The 21,951-nt window shown below is 46.9% G+C and overlaps 1 protein-coding gene across 8 annotated transcripts in view; it reads right to left on the bottom strand.

Moving 5' to 3' along the window:
- The window catches only part of CUX2 (cut like homeobox 2), a 262,660-nt gene that overhangs the window by 61,852 nt on the left and 178,857 nt on the right, over positions 1–21,951 (bottom strand). The window contains exon 1 of one of the 8 annotated variants that reach the window (XM_029219297.1): positions 5,725–5,734. The exons of the other annotated variants lie outside the window; for them this stretch is intronic. The gene's annotated coding sequence lies outside the window, so the exon portion shown is untranslated. Of the gene's footprint in view, positions 1–5,724; positions 5,735–21,951 lie in introns of those variants that run through there. 8 annotated transcript variants of the gene reach the window in all.

The raw sequence follows: 21,951 nt of genomic DNA on the forward strand, positions 1-21,951 counted from the left end.
AACAAAAAAAAAAAAAAAAAAAAAAAAAAAAAAAAGGGGTAAATAATAGAAACTACCTCTTAGGCCTGTTGTGAGGATCAAAAGAAGCTATATATAAGTGCTTAGCACAGGGCCTGGCACAACAGTAGGTTATTAACAGCTGTTACTATTATTCCTGTTATTAATGTCAGAGGTTCAAATATGACACGTTTTGTAGGAAAGTGGGACACATCTGGGGAATATGTGTTGCCACTGAAAATTAAAGAGAAATTGTTGAATCTCTAGTAAGATATCAGTTTCAACAAATGTCAAGAGTGACAGCTTGTGAAACAGTTCCTGGCATACCAAAGGTGCTCAATAACTGCCTCTTGATTGATGAATACACCAAATGACTGGATGACCAGTAGTGAGGAGCTACTTTCATGCATTCGTTCTCTTGCTCACAGACTTTTATTGTTCTGCCAGTGAGACTCCGTAAGATGTGTTTCTGGGGCTCAGCACCATCTCATCCCTCCGCTCCTGGCTGTGAATTCTGAGCTCCGGCCTCACAACTGCCTTGATGCTGGCTCTTCTTGACCACTCCCCTTGGCATTAGTCCTGGGCCTTCCTGGCACACTGTTGGACCAAGCTCCTGGCGCCCACAGGTCACCATCCCTACCTCCTCGAGGACACACTGGGCTGGCATCCCCCTTTGGACTGGAACAGAGCTTTATTCCCCCTGGCACTGAAATACCTCTCCCTCTGGTGCCAACTTGCTAAATGATGACTCTATCAGAGCATCTACTTGTCAACACCCTCTTTCAGAGCTGGGCTTTTCCTATGAATCCCAGTAACGCCATTTGGGGAAGTGTCTGTTATTGAATTCCTCCCCTCAAAGTAAGCTCTGTGAGCGTGTGGTCTGGTGCACAGAAGGGGCTCAACATAATTTGTTGAATGAACAAATCCAAGTGGGTAGCACTGACTCTAGATCCTGTCTGTGACACCATTGTAGAGAAATGGCAGGGCCCAATTCTGAGACAGTCTGCTCACAGAGGTGATCAACCGAGGTATAGGTCCTGGAGCCAGGCTGCCTGGGTTCAAATCCCAGCTCCACCACTTATTATCTGTGTGTCCTTGAACAGGTGGGTCACTTCAATCCCTGTGCCTCTACTTCCCCACCTGTAAAACAGGGATAATAATATGATAGCCTCCCTCAAAGCGTCGCTAGACGATCAAATGACTTAACACAATGTAAAGCCCTTTGCAAAACTCCTAGCATGCATTAAGCCCCATAGACATGTCACCTCTTGGTATGATCAACCCCTTCCTTCCTTCTTGCCTGTTATGGGGACAGGTTCTGCCCAGTGCTGGATGATAAACTTCAGTTGTGCTCATCTCTGGTGTCCTATGAAGACCACCTGAGAAAAGCCTCGCCTCCACACACAGCAGGGCACTCTGGGAAGAAGAATTTGAAAACCATAGCAGTTTCTCTGCAGCTTCCAATGTGACAGCCATGAGCCTCATGTGGGTACTAAGCACTTGAAACGTGGCAAGTCCAAATCCAGATGTGCTGTGAGTGCAAATATGCACCGGATTTCAAAGACTTAGCTCAAAAACAGAGAATGTACAATAGCTCATCAGCTATTCTTATGTTGATTACATGTTGAAGTGATAAAATTTTGGGTATTCTGGGTTAAATAAAATATATTATTAAAATTCATTTCACCTGTTTTCTTTTACTTTTTAAAATGTAGGTACTACAAAATGTAAAAGTACATGTGTGGATCACATTATATTTCTACTGGACAGCATGGCTTGAAGGTTTTACAAGGTCCACAGAGAATTTTTATTTAAGAGAGGTGGAGAGAAATATACGGTGGATGTTGAGCAAGTGATTTTAAAAACGTCAGTTACAAAAGCTCTTTAAGCTCTCTTGTTGTTATTCTGAGAGCAATCTCTGGTCGCTTACCTTCCAGAGTGAATGACAGTCTCTCCTACATTCAACAAACATTTCCTGAGCACCTGCTATGTGCCATGACCTGTGAGCTGAGAACTCAGCGATGAATAATGCAGCCTCAAGCCCCACCCTTAGAGGACTCACAGTCCAGTGGGGAGACGGACATTAAAGCAGATTCCCCAGGGCTTCCCTGATGGCGCAGTGGTTGAGAGTCCGCCTGCCGATGCAGGGGACACGGGTTCATGCCCCGGTCCGCGAAGATCCCACATGCCGCGGAGCGGCTGAGCCTGTGAGCCATGGCCGCTGAGCCTGCGCGTCCGGAGCCTGTGCTCCGCACGGGAGAGCCCACAACAGTAAGAGGCCCGCGTACCGCAAAAAAAAAAAAAAAAAAAGGCAGATTCCCCAGATAATTCATTAATTACATGTGCTAAACACTTCAAAGGAAAAGCACAGGGGGGCTTGAGAGTGTGTAAGTGGGGGGAGACTGACCCAGTTTGATGGGTGGAAGGAACATCAGGAATTATCTCCCAGAAGGGGAAGATGGTGATGGACAGAAATAATGTTCTAGAATCTAGGCAAAGGGAAGATTTTTATTCTTGCTAAGATGTACAAAACACAGTTCCTGTTCTGGGGACTCACAGCTGAGTGGGAGACACAGCAATGCCAAAGAGGAACCGTAACACAGGAGGAGGTGATGCAAACACTGGAGTCTCCAGATTAATGTGAGGAGGGGGCAATTAATTCAGAGTTTGGGGGGACATCCTTGATGCACTAATAATAATAATAATGTAATATTCAGAGTTTACCATGTACCAGACACTTACTATTCATAATCATCCCTCTCCATACACCAATCACTGAAGGTAGCTGCTGTCATTATCCCCATTGTACAGATGAGGAAACTAAGACTCAGCGAGGTTAAATAACTTGCCCAAGGTCACTCAGTAAGTAAATGGTAGAGTGAGATCCACACCAGGTCTGGGGTTGAAATTACTGTTCTGAATCCAGATGTGGGCCCCTTTCTCCTGGATAGAAAAATCATCCCAGCCAGTGGGGACAATCACTCGGACCCCATCTGGATGCTGATGCCTTGATTTGCTATCTATGGCTGTACCAGGTCAGGGGCTGCTATGCTGCTGACCTGAGGTCCAAGAAAAGCCATGAGAAACAAAAGCAATTCATCTCCCGATCCCTAGATGGAGAATTATCAAAGATGAGCCAGCACAAAGTCTGAATGCTTCATTTTATAGTCGTCCATGCTAAGCATGTGTGGTAGCTGGAGTTTACGATAGGCATAAGAATGTTCTATTGACTTCTGATTTATTTCTTTTCTTTCTTTCTTTCTTTTTTTGGCTGTGTTGCGTCTTAGTTGCAGAACGTGGGGTCTTCGTTGAGGCATGTGAGATCTTTTGTTGCGGCACGGGTTCTTTGTTGCGGTACTCAGGTTTGTCTCTAGTTGTGGCGTGTGGGTTTTCTCTCTGTAGTTTGCAGCATGCGGGCTCTCTTGCTGAGGCGCACGAGCTCAGTAGTTGTGGTGCGCTGGTTTAGTTGCCCCGTGGTATGTGGGATCTTAGCTCCCGACCAGGGATCAAACCCACATCCCCTGCATTGGAAGGTGGATTCCTTACCACTGGACCACCAGGGAAGCCCTGCTATTGACTTCCAAAAAGGAATTCAGGGCAGAGGTGAGGGCAAGTCACAGAAGATCCCTTTATTGTTTCCCGGTCCCTATGCATAGCACCCTCTACTATCCATTCATGGTGCTTATCAGTTGTGTATTGATTATGTGTACGACTGTCTCCTTATAATGTCAGCCCGCCCCATTAAAGCTGTGCTGTCCAAAACAGTAAGCACTAGCCCATGTGGCCAGTGAGCACTTGAAATGTGACTATTCAAATTCAGATAGGCTGTACGTGTAAAATATGGGATTTCTAAGTCTTAGAAAGCAAAAAAGGAATGTAAAATATCTCAATAATTTTTATATTGATTTCATGTTGAAATGATAATATTGTGGACATATTGGGTTCAATAAAATATATTATCAAAATTAAACTAACCTATTTCATTTTACTTTTTATAACGCAGCTACTAGAAAAATTTTAATTACTTATGTCGTTTGCATTCTATTTCTACTGGACAGCACTGTCCTAGATCAAAGGTTAGGAAACTATGGCCCTTGGGCCAAATGTGGCCCTTCATCTGTATGTTTAAATAAAGTTTTATTGGAACACAGCTACAATCATTCTTTTATGTATTGTCTATGGCTGCTTTCATGCTATAATGGTGGAGTTGCATAGTTGTGACAGACATTCTGGCTGCAAAGCTGAAAATATTTACTCTCCCTGGCCCTTAACAGAAAACATTTGCTGATCCCTGCTTTAGAGGTTCACCTAATGGCTGGACAATATTTTCAAAAGCAGAGATCAAAAAACATCCTGGAATGGCACTAGGTCTGAATTAGTTCAAGTTTAGGGCCTCCCATAGTAAATATGACTCTTGAAGACAGTAGTCATTTGGATGTCCTGCCTCGTTCAGTCTTGTTTTAGAGCGATGACCCTGTCTATTTCTAAAAGGCCAGGCCTGATGGCATCAGGGACTGATCCAGTGCTGGGCCCAATGTCATGAAGCATCTCTTGGCCTCAGTTTGTTCATCCATCATGTGGGAATAATACTCTCCATCTGCCTAAGAAGCTGTTGGGGGAGGAATGGGCTAACATGTGGTAAAGAGTCCCATGGAAGTTGGAAAAAAAGCTTTCTAATAAAGCCAATAATTCTTCTTCCAACCATACAGGATGTCTTTTCCAAGAGCTGCAGCTCTAATGCATTTCACCCATGTGCCCAGAAGAGGTGAGCTCGGCCTAAATAAAAGGCCATGTGTTTCTGTCTCATGGCTGGGTCCTACAGTGCAGAAGGGCAGGAGAAAAGGGTCCAGAATGACAGCTTTGGCTTGTGACAGGCAGATCTTTGAAGGCCATCTGGGGGAGGGAGAGGAGGAGGAGGAGGTGGCGGCCAGCTACAGACACCAAGAAGGTCACCATCAGAAATAGCTCAGCGTCTGATGAAGCAGGCGGCATTCACACTACCCGAAGTAATGTAAGGGGTGAAAATGTGTTTGGTCCCCTGAGTATGAAAGTTAACAGGTGTAGAACCGGTTAAGCCAGAGGAGACGCAAAAGCCTGCTCTAGCTGCCTAGCATTTGTCTGTCAGGTGGTTGAAAAATGGCAAGTTTGGGGCCCCCCCGAGGCTGTGCTTCCATGATTGTCTGAGACAGCAGTGACAACATCTACTGGCTACTGAGAACAGCTCTGTGCCAAGCTCTTCACAATGAAGTCAGAGTTTCCAGAAACCGAACCTTTATTCTGTGTTCAGTGCCTTATCTTTGGAATGTCTGCATACAGCTCTGAGACGTGAGCTCTGTTATTGCTCCCATTTTACAGGGGAAGAAACTGAGGTTCAGGGAAGCCAAGTCACTTGGCCAAGATGAAAGAACTAGTTATTGATGGAGGTGGTATCTGCGCCCATCATGTTCTCATTCCAGGGCTCAGAACTGCAACCAGAGACCAGTGTTTCTCAAAGTGTGCTGCACAGTCCCCCCGGCGTGAAGAGGGAGGGACCTGTGATCAAGCCTGTACCCACCTGCCTTCTCCATGGATTGTACAAAATCTCCAAGCACACTGGATGCTCTGACGAGAGCTGCAGAAGACAATGCTCTTCCACTCAGCTTAGCCCAGTGTTTTCCCAAATGCATTTGGTCACAGAGCTTTTTCATCAGAGAATAAACTTAGAAACCAGGGTTCCGTGAAACACACCTTGACACAGCTTCCCTCTACCGCTGGGTCCTGGGCTCTGGGGATGGTGGGGCATGGTGGTTCTGAGAGATTGGGTGGGGGGGTCTGAGGCCACAGGAATTCTGGAAGAAACTGAAGAGTGATGGGCAGTTGAGGGGTGGGTGTTCAGAGGGTCTCAGAATCAGTACCTCAGAGGAGGAGGCAGAGGAATGAGATGGGAGGAGAAAAGGCATCAGCCCAGGATGGCCGGGGGTGGGCGGGCGGGAGAGTGCCCTTAACACCCTCTGAGGCCTGGTTCTCCTTTTGGGGAGTGAAGATCCGGGGGCACATGGGGAGCAAAGAGGAGCAAGAAGAATGAGGGGAGACAGAGGAAGGGGGAATAGAGCGTGAGGGTTATGCAAAGAGTGAGGGGCATGGAGAGCAAGGGGGAGCAGAGAGCTGGGGGTTCACAGACACTGAGGGGAGCAGGCAGGAGAAGGGAGTCATGGAGAGTAAGGGAGGCACAGACATGGAGGCGGATGGAACGAGGGCTCAGAGTGAAGGGAGCAGGGGTGTGGAGCACAGTGCGGGGAGCACAGAGAATGAGGGTGGCAGCGGCCGTGGGCCATGCAGAGGAGCAGAAGGAAACCCTGGCCGCCGTGACGCAGGGGAGTGACTGGCTCAGATGGGAAGGGGCTCGTGGTGACTGCTCAGGGGCTGCCGCAGGGTCTGGGAGAGGTGATGGTCCAGGTCCAGGGTGGTGCTGGAAAGGGGAAGAAAAGAACTGATTCGAGAGGTGATTAGGAGATAAGTTCCTGATCCAGGACATGGTTGGGGCTGAAGGTGGGGAGGCGCATGGGGGTGCATTTAGCCAAGAGGGAGGAGCAGACTCAGGGAGACACACTACAAGAGCAGTCTACAATCAGCTGAAGATCTTTCTGGCTATTGCGTTGAGAGGAGTACATGTATTTTGGACTGTAAAGATTGCAGCCCAGGATGGGAAGAAGGTAGAAATTTCAAAGAGGCTCAATCTTTCTAAGTTCTCAAAATGGGTTGCCTTGTGAGGTACTGAGCTCCCCAACAGAAGAGGCATCCAAGTACATGGCCATCTATCTCTGAGGATATAAACGTACTCAGGGAAATTTATACATTAGGGAGGTTTGGCCAAACTATCCAGAAGGCGTTCATCTTACTCTGAGTCTATGTGATAAATCCCTTTTACTTACAGTAATATTCTGATGTCCTACCACTTGTAAAAGGTGATAACAATTACCTTGTTTGGCTGATATGAGAATTATTATTATCAACAGTAACAGTGACTACTGAGCACTGACTCTGTCAAGCACTCTGCTAAGTGTCTGACAAATATTAACTCATTTAATCCTCACAACCCAGGTCGGGGTGGGGGTGTTACTGCCCATTTAACAGATGAAGATATCAAGGCACAGAAGGGCAAAGGCCATACCGTGTGGGAGCTGGGACTCACACCCAGCTCAGTCAGACTCCAAAGCCCATGATCCTAACCCCCACTTGGGACTGAATCTCTGGTAGGGGTTTGTGGAAGGGGCTGTAATATCTGAAAGGGCTGAAGGAGCCAGGCCGGCAGGTGGGCAGGGCACAGTGAGGCCAAGAGAAGCCAAGTGCCCGGGTCTTCAGCAGGACCTGTCTCCTCTGCCTCACAGAGTGTGTTTGCTGGGGGCCTTGCTCCCGGGTGAGCACTAATGCTCTCTCTGCCGTATGTCATTGATGTGGCTGAGCAAATGAAAAGTACACTTTAATGTCAGGGCTTAAATAAGAAATAAGAGTTTGACTCTTGTTTTTGGTAGCTGTTGTTGAGCTGGGCTCTCTTGGCTCCTGTCTGGACAGAGCAGAAGGCTGGGACCCTCTCTGGTCTTCTGAGATCTCGGGGACATTCCTAAGGGAGGGTCAGAGTGGGTCCCAGAAAGGCCACATCCTAGCTGAGGCTCAGGAGCCAGCAGAAGCCACTTCTAGAGCCTGATGGGATGGAATAAAATGAACATATCTGGCCACCTTTCACTGTTTTGAATTCTCAGGTATAAATCACAAATTTATTTTAAATCGTCAGCTGTAAAACACTAATTCAAATTCAATCTTGAGCTCTGAGATCCCCTCTTCCAGGGCTGTAGGTCCAGATTCTAGATCTTCCTCCCAGTGCCTCAACCTGCAACAGTGATGGACACAAGCAGGAGTTCAGTAACTACAATAAAAGCAAGCGGTATTTACTGAGCACCCACTATGTGCATGCCCCAGGGGAGGCATCCTGCACCCTCCACAAGACCCTCAAACACGTATTGAGTGCTGTACATGCATTAACTCACTCGATCCTTGCAAAACTTCCATGAGGTGGGGGGACTGAATTGTGCCCCCCCAATGTGACTATATTTGGAGATAGGACCTTTAAGGGGGTAATTAAGGTTAAATGAAGTCTTAAGGGGATCGGTGTCCTTATAGGAGGAGGAAGAGACATAGGCATGCAGAAGCATGGAGGAACACAGTAAGAAGGTGGCCATCTACAAACCAAAGAGAGAGCTCTCACCAGAAACCAACCGCGCCAGCACCTTGATCTTGGACTGCTAGCTTCCAGAATTGTGAGAAAATAAAATTCTGTTGTTTAAGTCACCTAGTCTGTGGTATTCTGTTACGACAGCCTGAGCTGACCGTCTAGCTCCAGAAGCTGCCATCTCATGGCTGGGTTTGTCAGTTCTTAGGTCTGAGCCCCACCAGGGGAGAGTGGGTCTGTCTATTCACACAGCCTTGCACACAGTAGGTGCTCAATAAATGTCTGCTGAAGAAAGAGTGTCACTGTCTATGTGTCATCCTTGGGGGGCGATTCTCAGGCTGGAGAGGAACTGATAGCAGTGGGGCTCCCTCTTTGGAGATGTCCGGAAAAGTACCAGGCACCCTGATTGGTGCTCGTGTTCTAGTTAAGGGAGAGTTTGTGCTTCGTCCCGACCTCCCCTGAACACCAGGAACTCACCCATCAGTCAGCATCTGATGACAGGCCCGTGCTCATGCTAACCTGTCATCTGGGTGTTGTTCCATTTCTCCAACCAGATTGTGAGCATCCAGAGGGCTGGGACTGGGACTAGCTTTTTTTTTTTTTTTTTGGCATTTAAAAAAGTGAAATAAAATAATGCATGTAAAGTGTTAACATAGCGCCTGACACATCACCGATGTCCAATAAATTCATTTTCTCAGCAGGTATTTATCGAGCATCTTCTAAGGATGGGGGCTGTTCTAGGCACTGGGTATTCAGTACCAAGCAAGACTGACCCAAACTTGTACCCTTGCAGAGCTGACACTCTAAAGGCAGAGGCAGGCAATAAAAGAAATCATGATACAGAAGGTGAGAAAGTGATCAAGGGAGAAAAATAAAGCTAGGAAGGAGATGGGAGTCTGGGGTAGGGATGTGTGTCCTGCCTAGTAGGGCCAGGGAAGGCCTTGGGAGAAAAGAACAGTTGAGCAGACTTGTAGAAGGGGAGGGGGTGTGTCATTTGGCCATCTCAGGGAAGAATATTCCAGGCAGCTAGAATAGCAGGTGCAAAGGCCCTGGGGCAGAAATATGTTTGCCTTGTTTGGGTAACAACAAAGAGGCCAGTGTAGTGGGAGAAGGTAGGGGAAGGGGACGAGATGAGGTCAGGGATCAAAGGGTAGGGGCAAAGCTTTGTAGGTCATTGTGAGGACCTGGGCTTTTTCCCTGAGGGGAATGAGTAGCCACGGGAGGGCTTAGAGCAGACGAGGGACATGGTCCACGTACGTTTTAACAGGATTCCTCTGGCTGTCGTGTGGACAATGGACTGAGGGGGTGCTGGGGTGGAGGCAGGTTGACCAGGGAGGTGGCTACTTTAATAGTCCAGGCGAGAGGATGGCATTTCAGAGCAGGGTGGTGTCAGTGGAGGTGGGGAGAAGTGCTGGGGTTCTGGATCCATTCTGAAAGTCCAGCCACAGGATTTGTTTCTCAGAAACACAGAGTAGATGTGGGGTGAGGTGAGAGGAAGAGGGGTGTCAAGGACATTTCATGGTTTGGGGCGTGAACAACTGGATGATCTTGAACAGCTGCTGCTGTGATTTTCTCCTCCCTCGCAGTCCACAACAGGACAAGTCAGGAGTGGGCACTAAATCAACAATGACTGAATGAAAAAATGAATGAATGAGATAAGGAAGGAACTTAAGAGGCTCTCTGAGCTAATCCTTCTGAACTACAAACAAATAAAAACCCACATCTAGAAGGATGATGGAGAATGACACTCATCTACGCTGCAACCCAAACTATGCTGCAACCTTGAAGGCTCTGTGGAGATCTCCTGCAGGCTCTCTGATGGAGTAACACCTAGTGTGAGGGGACAGAGGCCCAGGATCTGCCCCAGAGGTCGTGGCATCTCAGGGAAGCTGTCAGCAGTGTGGGAAACAGGAAAAGCTGGACCTGGGAGTGAGCAGACCTGGGTTCTGGTTTCAGCTGGGGCCTCGTGTCCCTGTTCACCTTTGGGCAAGTCACACCCCCTTTCTGAGCCTCAGCTTCCCCATCTGTAAAGTGAAGGTGCTGAGTTTCAGGTCTCTAGCTCAAATTCACTCAAGCAGACAGACAAACACTCTCCTCCCCACACATCGATCTCCACCCCACTGGGATTTTAATCAAAAGCAGTGCAAGGCCTTGGAAGCCCACCCAGGCTTGGATCAAGGGGTGGGTCTGCTGGGAGAGCATGAGGGAGGAAAGAAAAACACCATGCAATTTTATTTTAATATTTGTAATTATCCCCAGGCTAAAAATAAGGCACAGAGCAAAGTGTTTTCAAATGTTGGCATTAATGAACACTTTTTATCCAACATAATGTGGGCCCCCGAATGCATTTATGTCAGGTTCCTTGAGATCTCGGAAACGGTGCCCCACGCCAGGTTGGCTTTCACAGCTTGGAAGCGGCGCAAAAATGAAATGTCCCACAAGCGCAGGCTGGCAGGCCTGCTATTAGCAACAGTATAATCATCAATTATGTCCAATCACAAACTACTGATTTTATAATTATCAAATGAAGTTCTAACTTCTCACCTCCGCTCAGTGGCAACTCATATAATCTCTCAGCTCAAAAAAAGGAAGCTTTTTTCTTTTTTTTCCTGCTCTCTCTCCTGGGGAAAAGAATTTCCAGGCCTCCACATAAGACTGCATTTAAATTGCTTGTCACTCAAAACAAAGGCAAACCACTCATTTGTAATTCACCAGCCACCTGAACAGACTGCCTGTTTTCCTTTAAGCATCCATGCACTGAAGCACAAAGATCATTTTTTCTATTGTTAAAATTGTATAAGCCGGAGCTTTTTTTAGCAGTGAATACACAATTTCACTTCTCTTCGAGGGCTCCCAGCATAAAAGGGACAGGACAGGAGGCTTTCTTTAGTGACTTACAAATAAATTTTGCTTTGGGGTATTAAAAAAAATCAACTATGTGCTCATATAATGAGTTGAAAAGCTATTAAGGCCATTTATATGTGAGAGCAGGAAAGAAGTTATGTTTCCCGTCCTGCCCAGGGTGTGGCCAGTATATGAAGTCAGATGATTGAGATTCATTCTCATGGGCGCTGGAAGCATCTGTGTTCAATTTCCTCTTTTTGGGAGCTGCCGATATCACAAACATGGCTCCGTGCTGATTGGCATTCGGCTGGCAGGCTTCAAGAGCAGAAGCAACCCAGGGGTGGGTGCCCCAGCCTGGACCTTGCTGTTCCAGGCAGGCCCTAGCTGTGTGCCTGACTTTCTGGCTACCTCACCCCAGAGGGACAAGCCATGCATGACTGTCATGAAGCCCCTACATGCAACCAAATTCTGTGGCTCAGCCTTTGACAACCAGGCCTGTTTTGACAACAGCTCAGTTTTTCTCTATAACTGATTATGATAATAATACTTTCCAATTTTAATCTAGAGCTTTTTATAATTTACAAAGACCTTTCACAGGAATTAATGCCTCTGAGCCTCCACTCACTCCCAGAGGTGGCACTGGCAGGGAGGATGGTTCTTGTTTGAGAGGCCCAGAGAGGCTGATACGGCAGTCCCATGTCATATAGGAGACGTCAAGGCAGCATGTGAACCTGGTCTCTGGATTCAGAGCCAGCTGTGCAGCAGAGAATTTGGGCCTGGATTTGTGCAACTTCCCACCTGAAGTGGGAGAGTAGCTTCCATTTTTGGTAAATTAGAACAGACTCAAGTTCACCCCTAAAATGTCCCCTTCTCACGCCTGAATATGCTGTGTTTTCCTGAGTGTAAGGAATGGGGCTCCCGCATGCCCACCTGAAGTTATGCATAAGCCACAGCCAGTCTTTTCTTTGCAATAGCCACAAGGACTAACAAAGATTCCTGATTTAAAACAACAGTGAAATTATTCTGTATGATACTGTGATGGTGGATACACATTATGCACTTGTCAAGGAAGATTGTACAACAGAAAAAGTGACTGCTTAATGTAAACAATGGACTTCAGTTAATAATACTGTATCAATATTGGTTCATCAATTGTAACAAATGTACTGAACTAATGCAAGATGTTAATAACAGGGGAACTGGGGTAGAGAGCTCTATACTTTCTGCTCAAATTCTCTCTAAACCTAAAACTGCTCTAAAAAATAGTCCATCAATTAAAAAAAAAAAAGAGTAGTGAACACGTATAAAGCAGGTACTAGGTACCAGGCACTGCTCTCGGTATTTATCACATTAACACATTCAATCTGTACAGCAGCCCTATGGGTCAGTAACATTATCTTCCTGATTTTATTGGTAGGGAAAACGAGATGTCAGAGAGATCTACCTTATTCAAAGTCACACAGCAAGTGGCAGAGCCAGGATTCATACTCAGGACTCCAGAGCATGTGCCCTTAGCCATGAGACTAATGGGATTATCACTGGGTTCTCTCCAAAAGCCTGCCCCCTTTCCCATGGCATACTGTCCTGTGTGAGCGTCCTACCTTGATCATGGGTGTCAGACAGCATAATAAGGGTCATGAATGATGGGTCCAGGGCCAGATACATCCCACGGACATGTTTTCTTGGCCCCTCAAGTGTTTTAAAAATATTTGAGCCAAAAAAATTCATCAAGTTACATACTTAAGATTTGCGCATTTTACCGTATGTAAATTATACCTTCATAAAGTACTGTGAGCATGAAAATGTGTGCATATATATTGAGGCAGCATTTAAAACTGAGAAGAGATCCAAATTGCTGGCTTTTCTTGGAAAATCAGAGGATCTGGCCAGCCTGGGACCACGTTTCCACCAACAACTGCTGCCTGGGGCCAAGCAGCAGCCTTCCATTGAGGCAGGCCAGGGGTCGGCAGTTCACCTCGGGCCTCCTGTGCACCTGCAGTACAGGTGTGGGACCCCGTCGGCACTGGCGTTTTCACTCTGGCCTAGACTTGACAACCCTTTTCCGCTTGCTTTGCTTTCTCCACATTCTTCTTGAGTTCCATCAGCCCCCAACTCCACCCTTCAAATAGTGATTTCTCAGGCATATTAAAAACAGGAACGCTAAGCAGGGTGTCCTGTACTGGTCCTACTTCTCACTTCCAGGCAGCCCCACATGTCGGGCAAACTTCCCTTCCAAACTGTAACAAGATCCTGTGTGAGCCCTCCACCCTGAATAAAAATGCTTAGGCCCTCCCAACTCAAGTCTACCTGGGACCAGAAAAAAGGGCCATTTAGAGCATCTGGATGATTCTGTGCCTTGCTAAATGGTGAGAAACTCATAGGCAGAGTTGGGAAAGACCAGCAGGGCTTGTCTACTCTGTGTTCTGATGGGGTGGTGCTAAGTGGGCCACGGAGGAGAGGGGTGAGTGAGCGCAGGAGGAGAGCGCAGGGACACACACAGCTGGGGCTTAATAAAGGCCTGTGGATTCAAGGAAGGGCTGGAAAGCACACGGACTTTGGAGTCAGGTTCTGAGTGACCTAAGTCTGAAACCTGCATCTCTGGCTGCGTGACTTTGGGCAAGTCACGGAGCCTTCAGTGCCTCAGCTTTCTCAACTGTAAAATGGGTACAATGATGTGACGAGCTGCCAGGAGGATCAAATCAGGGAGAAGCAGCTGGCAGAGTACCCGCCCTGCCAGCACTTAATGATGAGTGAACATCCTTCCTTCACCTCTCTCTACCTCGGTTTCTCTACCTAGAGAGTAGGGACAACAAGATCCAGCTTCTGTGTGGTGACACCAGCAGTTAAGATATGCTTTGTTCACCATTAAATATGGAGTGAAATTGGCCAAGCCATCCATAGATGGTTCTTGGATTTCTGGGCAAAGGGGTCTGAGGGTGTTAGAAGTTGGTGCTACTGGGGGGAATGTGAAAGGTGGAAACTGCTGGAACATGAGGGCTGGAACCAAATCACCGGAATGTGGTGCCAAGAACCACCCAGCCAGCCTGGCAACAAGCGGCCTCTGAAACAGGGCAGTCCAGGGGTCTGTGCACCAGGCCCAGGGGACTCCTGCTCCTGCTGTGAGCTGGCTCGTGACCCTGACCTCGCCTCTGAGCTCTCACTGCCCCAGGCTCTGTCGACCATGTGCCGGGGTGTCCTTGCCCTTGCAGGGAGGCCTGCAGGGGTCCCAGGTGGCTGCAGTCTCCCCTCTTGAGGCCATCCTGGGAAGTTCTCTGAAATGCCAGAGCAGAAGAGCTAAGTTAAAAGAGCATGCATGCCCTTTATGGAGAGGCGGCCACCCAAATGCCACTGAAGCACCACCTGCCCATGCTTTTAAATATAGCATCGTCATTTCTGGATGTCTCTGTGGAGTGTGGCTCAAGACAGCTCCATGAGAGCCTCAGCTGGACACTTGGGGCACTACTCTGTCTCCTGCCCAGTTTGTGCAGCAAGGAGTCATAGGCGCAGTTTCCTGACGTGGGCTGATTTGATTTCCAGTCGAATTCCATTCCCAGTTTCCCTACTTCTTTGTGGCCTTGGGCAGCCACTGGCCTTCTCTGAGCCTTTGTTTCCACATCTGAGGATTACGATAAGGATTAAAGGTGATATACACAAAAATTGCTTAGCTCACAGCCTGGCAAACAGACAACACTTAACAGGTGTTCATTTTAGTATTACTAATTATTATGATCCTCAATGTGCTAAGCACTATGCAAAGAAGAATAAACCACAGCCCCAGCCCACAAGTCCTAGAGTAAGAAAGAGACCGACCATAGAAAAGGGCAGAAGACAAGCAGCATTTTGAGGAGGGGGAGTCAAGGAGGGAGGGGTTTATTCTGCAGGGGCATTGGCTAGAGGAGGGCTTCAAGGAGGAGGTAGCACTGGCTTGCAAAGGACAAGCAGGTTGCTGAGCTACAGAGGAGGGAGAGAGGGTGGCATGTGCCAAGGTAAGAAAAGATCTGGTATAATCAGACAACGCTCATCACTCCTCCCTCTAAGCCCAAGGCTGCAAATGTGGGGCCCATGGTCCAAATCCCGTCATGCACTTGGCTTTGTTCACGTTTAAAAAATGTTCATTTTCAGCCAACATTTAAAGATCAGGAGATTTTACATAAAAATTGAGATTTCCAGCTTGCCGGAAAAATGAGAAAATGTGGCCACAGAGGGCTGTGTTCTTGTGTAACAACAGCATAAAAAAAGGAAACAGTAATAATAGTGAATATTTACTGAGTGTTTAAAGTGTGCCGGGCACTGCTTTAAGGGCTTACACACACTAAGTCTCAAAATCCTCATAAAAGCCCTTTAGGGTGGGTGCAGTGATGTGCTGATAAAGATTTAACAGCTGGTTATCTGGTGGGGAAAAAAAGGGTCCTAGTTTGTAGTGTTTGCCAATTTCCATGGTGCCAATATTCCCACCATGGCGGATTTCAAGCTACCAATGTCACCGACCACCCGAGGAGTTTGCCCGAGGAGTTTGCTCTGTGAGTCTCTCCAGCACATCAATGGTAGATGTAGTTTCATTTCTACTTCTCAGATGAGGAAATGGAGGCACAGAGAAGTCAAGACACTTGCGCAAGGTCACAGAGCTAGGAAAGTGAGCAGAGCAGGGATTTGGAGATAGGTAGCCTGGCTTTGAAGTTTGTGCTCTCAGCTCCCACAGTGCACTGCAAGACCAGACTGTGTCGTCTGCCCGAGCTGGGTAGAGGCCACTCCTGAGGTGGCACACAAAGTTCCAGCTTGCCTCAGTCCCCACTCCTCTCTGTTGTCTCACCTGTGCCTGTGGTGCTCACTCAGCTTACCTGCAGGGCCCCTGTGGGCAACTGAGCTTGCAGCCCTGCTTTGGGGTATGGAATGTCATGTGGCCCCCAACTTTTCCCTCTGCCCTTCTGGGAACCCCATCAGGTACCTGAACACAAACAGAAGATACCCAGGGTGGGGGACAGCCAGCTTCTTTTGCTGTATCCCAACTCCATCCCCTGGCACCTGACAAAGTAGAAGAGCAAACCTTGTAGTTCAAATGCTTCTCACTTTTTTTTCTCATTCTCTCTTTGCCAGGACCACTAACAGCATCAATTTCATGGAAGGAACTTTTCTGTTCCCCTCCTTGCCTCCTGCTATCCCATACAACAAAACGTGGAAACAACATGATTTACAGCGGGAAATACAGCAAAAACTGTTCGCCTTAAGCTGGAAATGCAGGTGATGCTCTAGCCCCTATGCTCTGTTGGGAGGAAGGGCTTCCATTTATCAGGGGAGGGGGGCTTGGATGGGGAACCCACTTTCTTTGCTGTTTCTCAAAGACAGGCGAAGCCCCCTCAATCCTTATCCTCCCAGCTGGCAGCTCAGGATGGCAGCAAACAAAGGAAAGGCATATGTTTGGTGGGAAACGTGGAAATAATCAAGTGTGAGTGGATTCATGTAAGTAATTTAATTACCTCGCACAGCTATGAAATCACTTGGTTTCCGCTTCCATTATTAATGATGAATGTTAACTATCAGAGGACATCGGCTATGGTTTCCTGACATACGGGGGGAGGGAGGTTTAGGTGTCCCTAGGCGGCCACACCTGGCCTGATCAGGCTGGTCCCTGCCTCTAGCTGACCCCACCCCCATCTTGGAACTGACTGGGAGGTACATTATACGCCTCGTGATGGAAACACCTAGCACCACCTACGAATAGACTTGCCAAAACATTGAACCTGAATATGATCAAGCCTCTAGATCCAATTGCCCATGTACAGCAAATATAGAGGACAGAGGAACTGGTCAAACCACACCACAGGGGCACAATCAGCAAAATCCCAGCTACAGGTGAGGTGACTTGCCCAAGGTCCCACAGCTAGTGGTGGGCTGGGATTTGGACCCAAGCTCATGAACACAGTACTCTCCTGAGACCACATGAGAGGCCAGAGAAAGTGCAGCTGGGCTTCCAGAGGGTGGGACAAGGAACCAGAACAGTCCAGAAGCAAGGAGGGTGCTTCTACTGCATGAGGCAAGTCCCTTGGCCCTGCCCTCTCTTGAGGTCAGCTTTCTTGGCTTCCTCAACCAGTCCCACACTCAAACTCCTGAGATAATGAATACTGTTGGCCTAGCTTGAGACCAGTGTCGGCCCCTGGTACAATCAGCTGTGATCAGGGGAATGTCTTCAAGAAAAATAGCCAGTTATTTCCACATACAGATCAGAAAAAAAAAAAAAAAAAAAAGATGGGCAGGGTGCTTACAGATTAGAACATGTAGCAGAGGTAGCATGACCAACTTGTTCTAGTTTGTCTTGGACTTTCCCAGTTTTAGCCTGAAAAGTCTTACACGTGAAGAGCTTCTCAGCTTTAAAACCCAAAGTTTTGCATCTCAGGTACCCCTCAGTCCAGGGCCTGTCTAACAACAGCATAAAAAAAGGAATTGACCGGGAGGTACATTATACACCTCGTGATGGAAACACCTAGCACAACCAATAGACAGTTGGTTGCCATACTTAAGAGGCACATCAATCAGTCTCAATGTATGGACCCTGTGTGAGTCCTGGTATACACCATAAAACAACTAAAAAAAACCTGAGGAGCCAATAAGGGACACTGAAGCATTGCCTGGATATCTGATAATATTAAAAAACTACTGTGAAGAAAAAAAATTGCAACTGTGTGTGGTACGAATGTTAAGTAGACTTGTGGTGATCATTCTGCAATATATACAAATATTGAATCATTATGCTCTATACCTGAAACTAATATAATACTATATATCAATTATATCTCAATTTAAAAAAGAAATTAGTGTTAAAAATTTTTTGGATGAGATGATATTGTGGTTATGTTTACAAAGAGATTCCTTATTTTTTAGAGATTATACACTAAAATATTTACAGGTGAAATGATACAACTTGGATTTGCTTCAGAATAACCCAGTGGTGCAAAAGGGAAGTGGCTATGAGTGAATAATCATTGAAACTGGGTCATGTGGCTCATTATTTTATTCTCTTTAACTTTCACGTATTTGAATTTTTCCATAATAAAGAGAAGAAAGAAAGGAAAGAAGGAGAGAAAGGAGGGAGGAAGATAGAAATGACTGTAGGAAGATATGCATTCTCTGAGTCAAATTCAACCACTCAAAATTTATAAGTTTGATCTTGCCTTTTCTGTAAAGGGCCAGAGAATAAATATTTTTGGCTTTGTGGACCATATGGTCTGTCGTAACTATTCAACTCTGCCCTTGTACAGTGAAAGCGGCCACAGACACTGTGTGGTTGTGTGCCAATAAAACTTTATTTACAGGGGCTTCCCTGGTGGCGCAGTGGTTAAAAATCCGCCTGCCAATGCAGGGGGCACGGGTTCGAGCCCTGGTCCGGGAAGATCCCAAATGCCATGGAGCAACTAAGCCCATGCGCCTCAACTACTGAGCCTGCCCTCTAGAGTCCGTGAGCCACAACTACTGAGCCCACGCGCCACAACTACTGAAGACTGCGCGTCTAGAGCCCGTGCTCCGCGACAAGAGAAGCCACCACAATGAGAAGCCCGCACACCACAACGAAGAGTAGCCACCGCTCGCCACAACTAGAGAAAGGCCGCGCACAGCAACGAAGACCCAACGCTGCCAAAGATAAAATAAATAAATAAATTTGTTTAAAAAAAAAAACTTTATTTACAAACAAAGGCAGGGAGCTGGATTTGACCCATGGGCTATATATAATTTGCCAACCCCTGGTCTAGAAGGATATCAACTGGGTTCAGTTCTACTACTTGCTGTTGTAACCTTAGGAAAGTCACCTAGCCTTTCTGTTGTGACCTAAGGAAAGTCACCTAACCTTTCTGAGTTTTCTCCTCTGTAAAATGGGGATAATAACAGTAACCACATCAGGCCAGGATTAAGCCAGAATAGAGCTGGGTCCATGTCAAAGTGAGCAGGTCCTCTAACAGCAAGCTGTTACTGATTTAACATATCCTGCTAGAATGTTTTGTTCACCACTTAGAATAGCATCTGGCGTGTAGCAGAAGCCCAACAAACATTTGTTGAAATGATGAATGATTATGTCTGTCCCCATCAAGTGAAGAAAACAGGGATGGAAGAACATGGTCTTCTTACTCCTTTTCAAAATGTCAGGGTCTCCTCGCCTTATACACTGAAAAAGGAACATTTATAACAGAGACATCTAAGTCCTACTTCACACTATGAGTCAGCTCCTGAGAAGAACTTCCTAAGAGGCTGTGCAGCTGAGTATGCTTAAGCATCAGAGACATTTAAGGGTGACAGCTTAACTCTAAGGGGTTGTCCAGCTTGGCCATCCCAAGCTCTGGTGATCAATGTCACAGAAGCAGCAGACCGCTCCACCTACCCCTCAAGGGCTTGGCCAAACACTGAAACATGAGTTGGAGGCTCCGTTGAGGAGCTGAGCCAATGTGGGAAGTCTTCAACCAGTCTTGGTTGCCATCTTGTTTGGAATGGGAATAATCTCTCAAACACTGGAGCTGGGCTCGCTGGGTTTTACTCTCCTTTCACAGAGAACATGTGGGGATGTGGGGTACATAAGGTCTTGGCGCAGGCAAATCACGTGGAAGAATGAAACAAGATGGCGCCAGAGCCTGGCTTCAATGAGCGAGAACTGGAAACAACCCATTCTCAGCATAATGACTTTCTTTATCTTGACTTCTGGGCAAAATACAGATGATTGGGCTGGTGGAGATCTGTACACCTTTGGGGCTTTCTAAATCCTGAGGTAGACGGTCATCTACCCTCTCTGTAAGAATCACCCCACTACTCTTCCAGGAGCAAAACCCCAAATGTCTGCAGGAAAGTAGTAGTAACTCCAGTATGTGAAGTGGCTGATTGAAGGGGTTAGATGAGAGGGCGAATCAGGACTGTGTGAATGGACAAAATGGTAAGAAGCTGAATTAGGCAACGGTAAGTTGCGAGTCTGTGACCTTCCTTCTTCCCCTGAGGTGGGCCACAGCGGCTGATGTCTGCACTGAGGCATCTTCCTGTCCATGGCTGATGTACCAGGGGCAGACACTGGGCTAGGCCAATGATCTTCGTTATCCTAACAGTTTAAATCTGAGACTGGTTGATTTTGATTTGTCCAGGTAGTTAGCTCCAGTGACTTTGGGGTGAACCTGGGGACTGAGATGGCCATTATGCGGGAGCCACCTTCCATCTACCATGTGTGAGAAAGCCGGCCCAGAGAGAGGACAAGATGAGGAACCCCACTCCTTTGCTTCTGAGCTGTTTTGGTTCCTTGTCGCATGCTCTGGAAGGCCAGCTGTGCTTTCTCCAGCCTCTCATGTGGTCTCAGGAGAGTGCTGTATTCATGAGCTTGGGTTCAAATCCCAGCTCTACCACTAGCGGTGGGACCTTCAGCAAGACAACTCACCATGATGAACCTTAGTTTCTTCATTTGTAAAATGGGGGATATACCAAAAATACCCCTGCTGAGGATTAAATGACACAACTGTGCATCTGGTATACAAAAGATACCCCATAAATATCACGTAGCTAATATTATAATAAATTCTCCTCATCTAGGCTAGCTAGGGTAGATTTTTGTTTCTTGTACCCCAAGGTTTTCTCTTAAGATGGACTTCCAGTTGCCCTCGACATTGACGCCTCCCACTTGGAGGCTCAGGGTGGGGTAGGTGTCTCCTTTCTTGCCCCACCAAGGCCAGAGACAGAACGTAGACTGAGACAGAACACAGGAAGAGCTGCTGTGTTGTTCCTGACACCTGGACAGCCCCAGCAGCTGTTGTTCCCCCACCCTACTCATTGCAAAAGCAACAGGCGAGGCAAACAGATGGCTTTTTTCCTTTCCCAAGATGGGAAAAAAAGGAAAGGAGATGAACAGATTTCCACTGGCTAGGAGATCAAAGAGAAATGGCCGTTGTCGCTGATAAACTTCACTTAAACACCATCCCTGCGCCCAGGCACACGATCATCCCGGGGAAGGAATGGGATGGGGCCAGCTTGCTATTGCCTATTGATGTAGCATTAATTTCTTTTTGTTTCCCGCTCTGGCGTACACCCGACTCAAGGTGAGAGAACGCAACTGGGCTGCGACTTCTCAGATTGATTGCGTTTCTCTGCTAGGTCCGTTTCATGCTTGGTGACTTTGCAGCAAAGCAATTATCACTGTGGAATGCATAATGGCCTAATTAATAACTAATGTCAGGTTGGCCTCTGAGCCATGATTATACCTTAGCAAGCCAACTTTTTTTTCTTTTAAACATTCCGAGAGAAAAATATTATTATAATTGACTGGTTAAATCGTCAAAGTGTCCCTACCCTGTGGACACAGGGTGTATAGTAGGAAGCACATAAAGCCTGGAATAAAGAGAGGTGTTCTGCTGCCAACTGGCTGTGTGGCCTTGCTCAGCGTCTGAATATCTCTGCATCTGAACATCTGCACCTATAAACAGAGCCACCTTTCTGGAACTGAGTGGAATTCTTGGAACCTGGGGCAATGTAGTTCTTGTTTACTACTGTATCCCCAGGGCCTGGCACACAGTAGGTGCTTAATAAATAATGGTTAAGGGTAAGGACTCTGAAGCCACACTGCCTGGGTTCAGATCTTGTCTTTGCCCCTTACTGGCTGTGTGACCTTGGGCAAGTTACCTAATGTCTCTGTGCCTCATTCTTCTCATTTGTAAAATGTTGATAATAATATCTACCTCATAGGGTGGTCAGGGGGAATAATAAATTGGTATCTGTAAAGTGCTCAGAATGCTGCCTGAAACACAGAAACAGCCATAGCAATGTTTGCCAATTACTTTGTGTCAACATTCATTTAATAAATACTTATTCAGTAACTATTGTGTGTCAGGCACCATGTGAGACTCAGGAACATAACGGTCTACAAAGTCCTCCTTCCTTTCTTTGGTTAAGTG

The sequence above is a fragment of the Monodon monoceros genome, unplaced genomic scaffold (assembly GCF_005190385.1).
Source record: "Monodon monoceros isolate NGI ecotype Baffin Bay Population unplaced genomic scaffold, NGI_Narwhal_1 Super_Scaffold_1, whole genome shotgun sequence".
Taxonomy (NCBI): Eukaryota; Metazoa; Chordata; class Mammalia; order Artiodactyla; family Monodontidae; genus Monodon; species Monodon monoceros.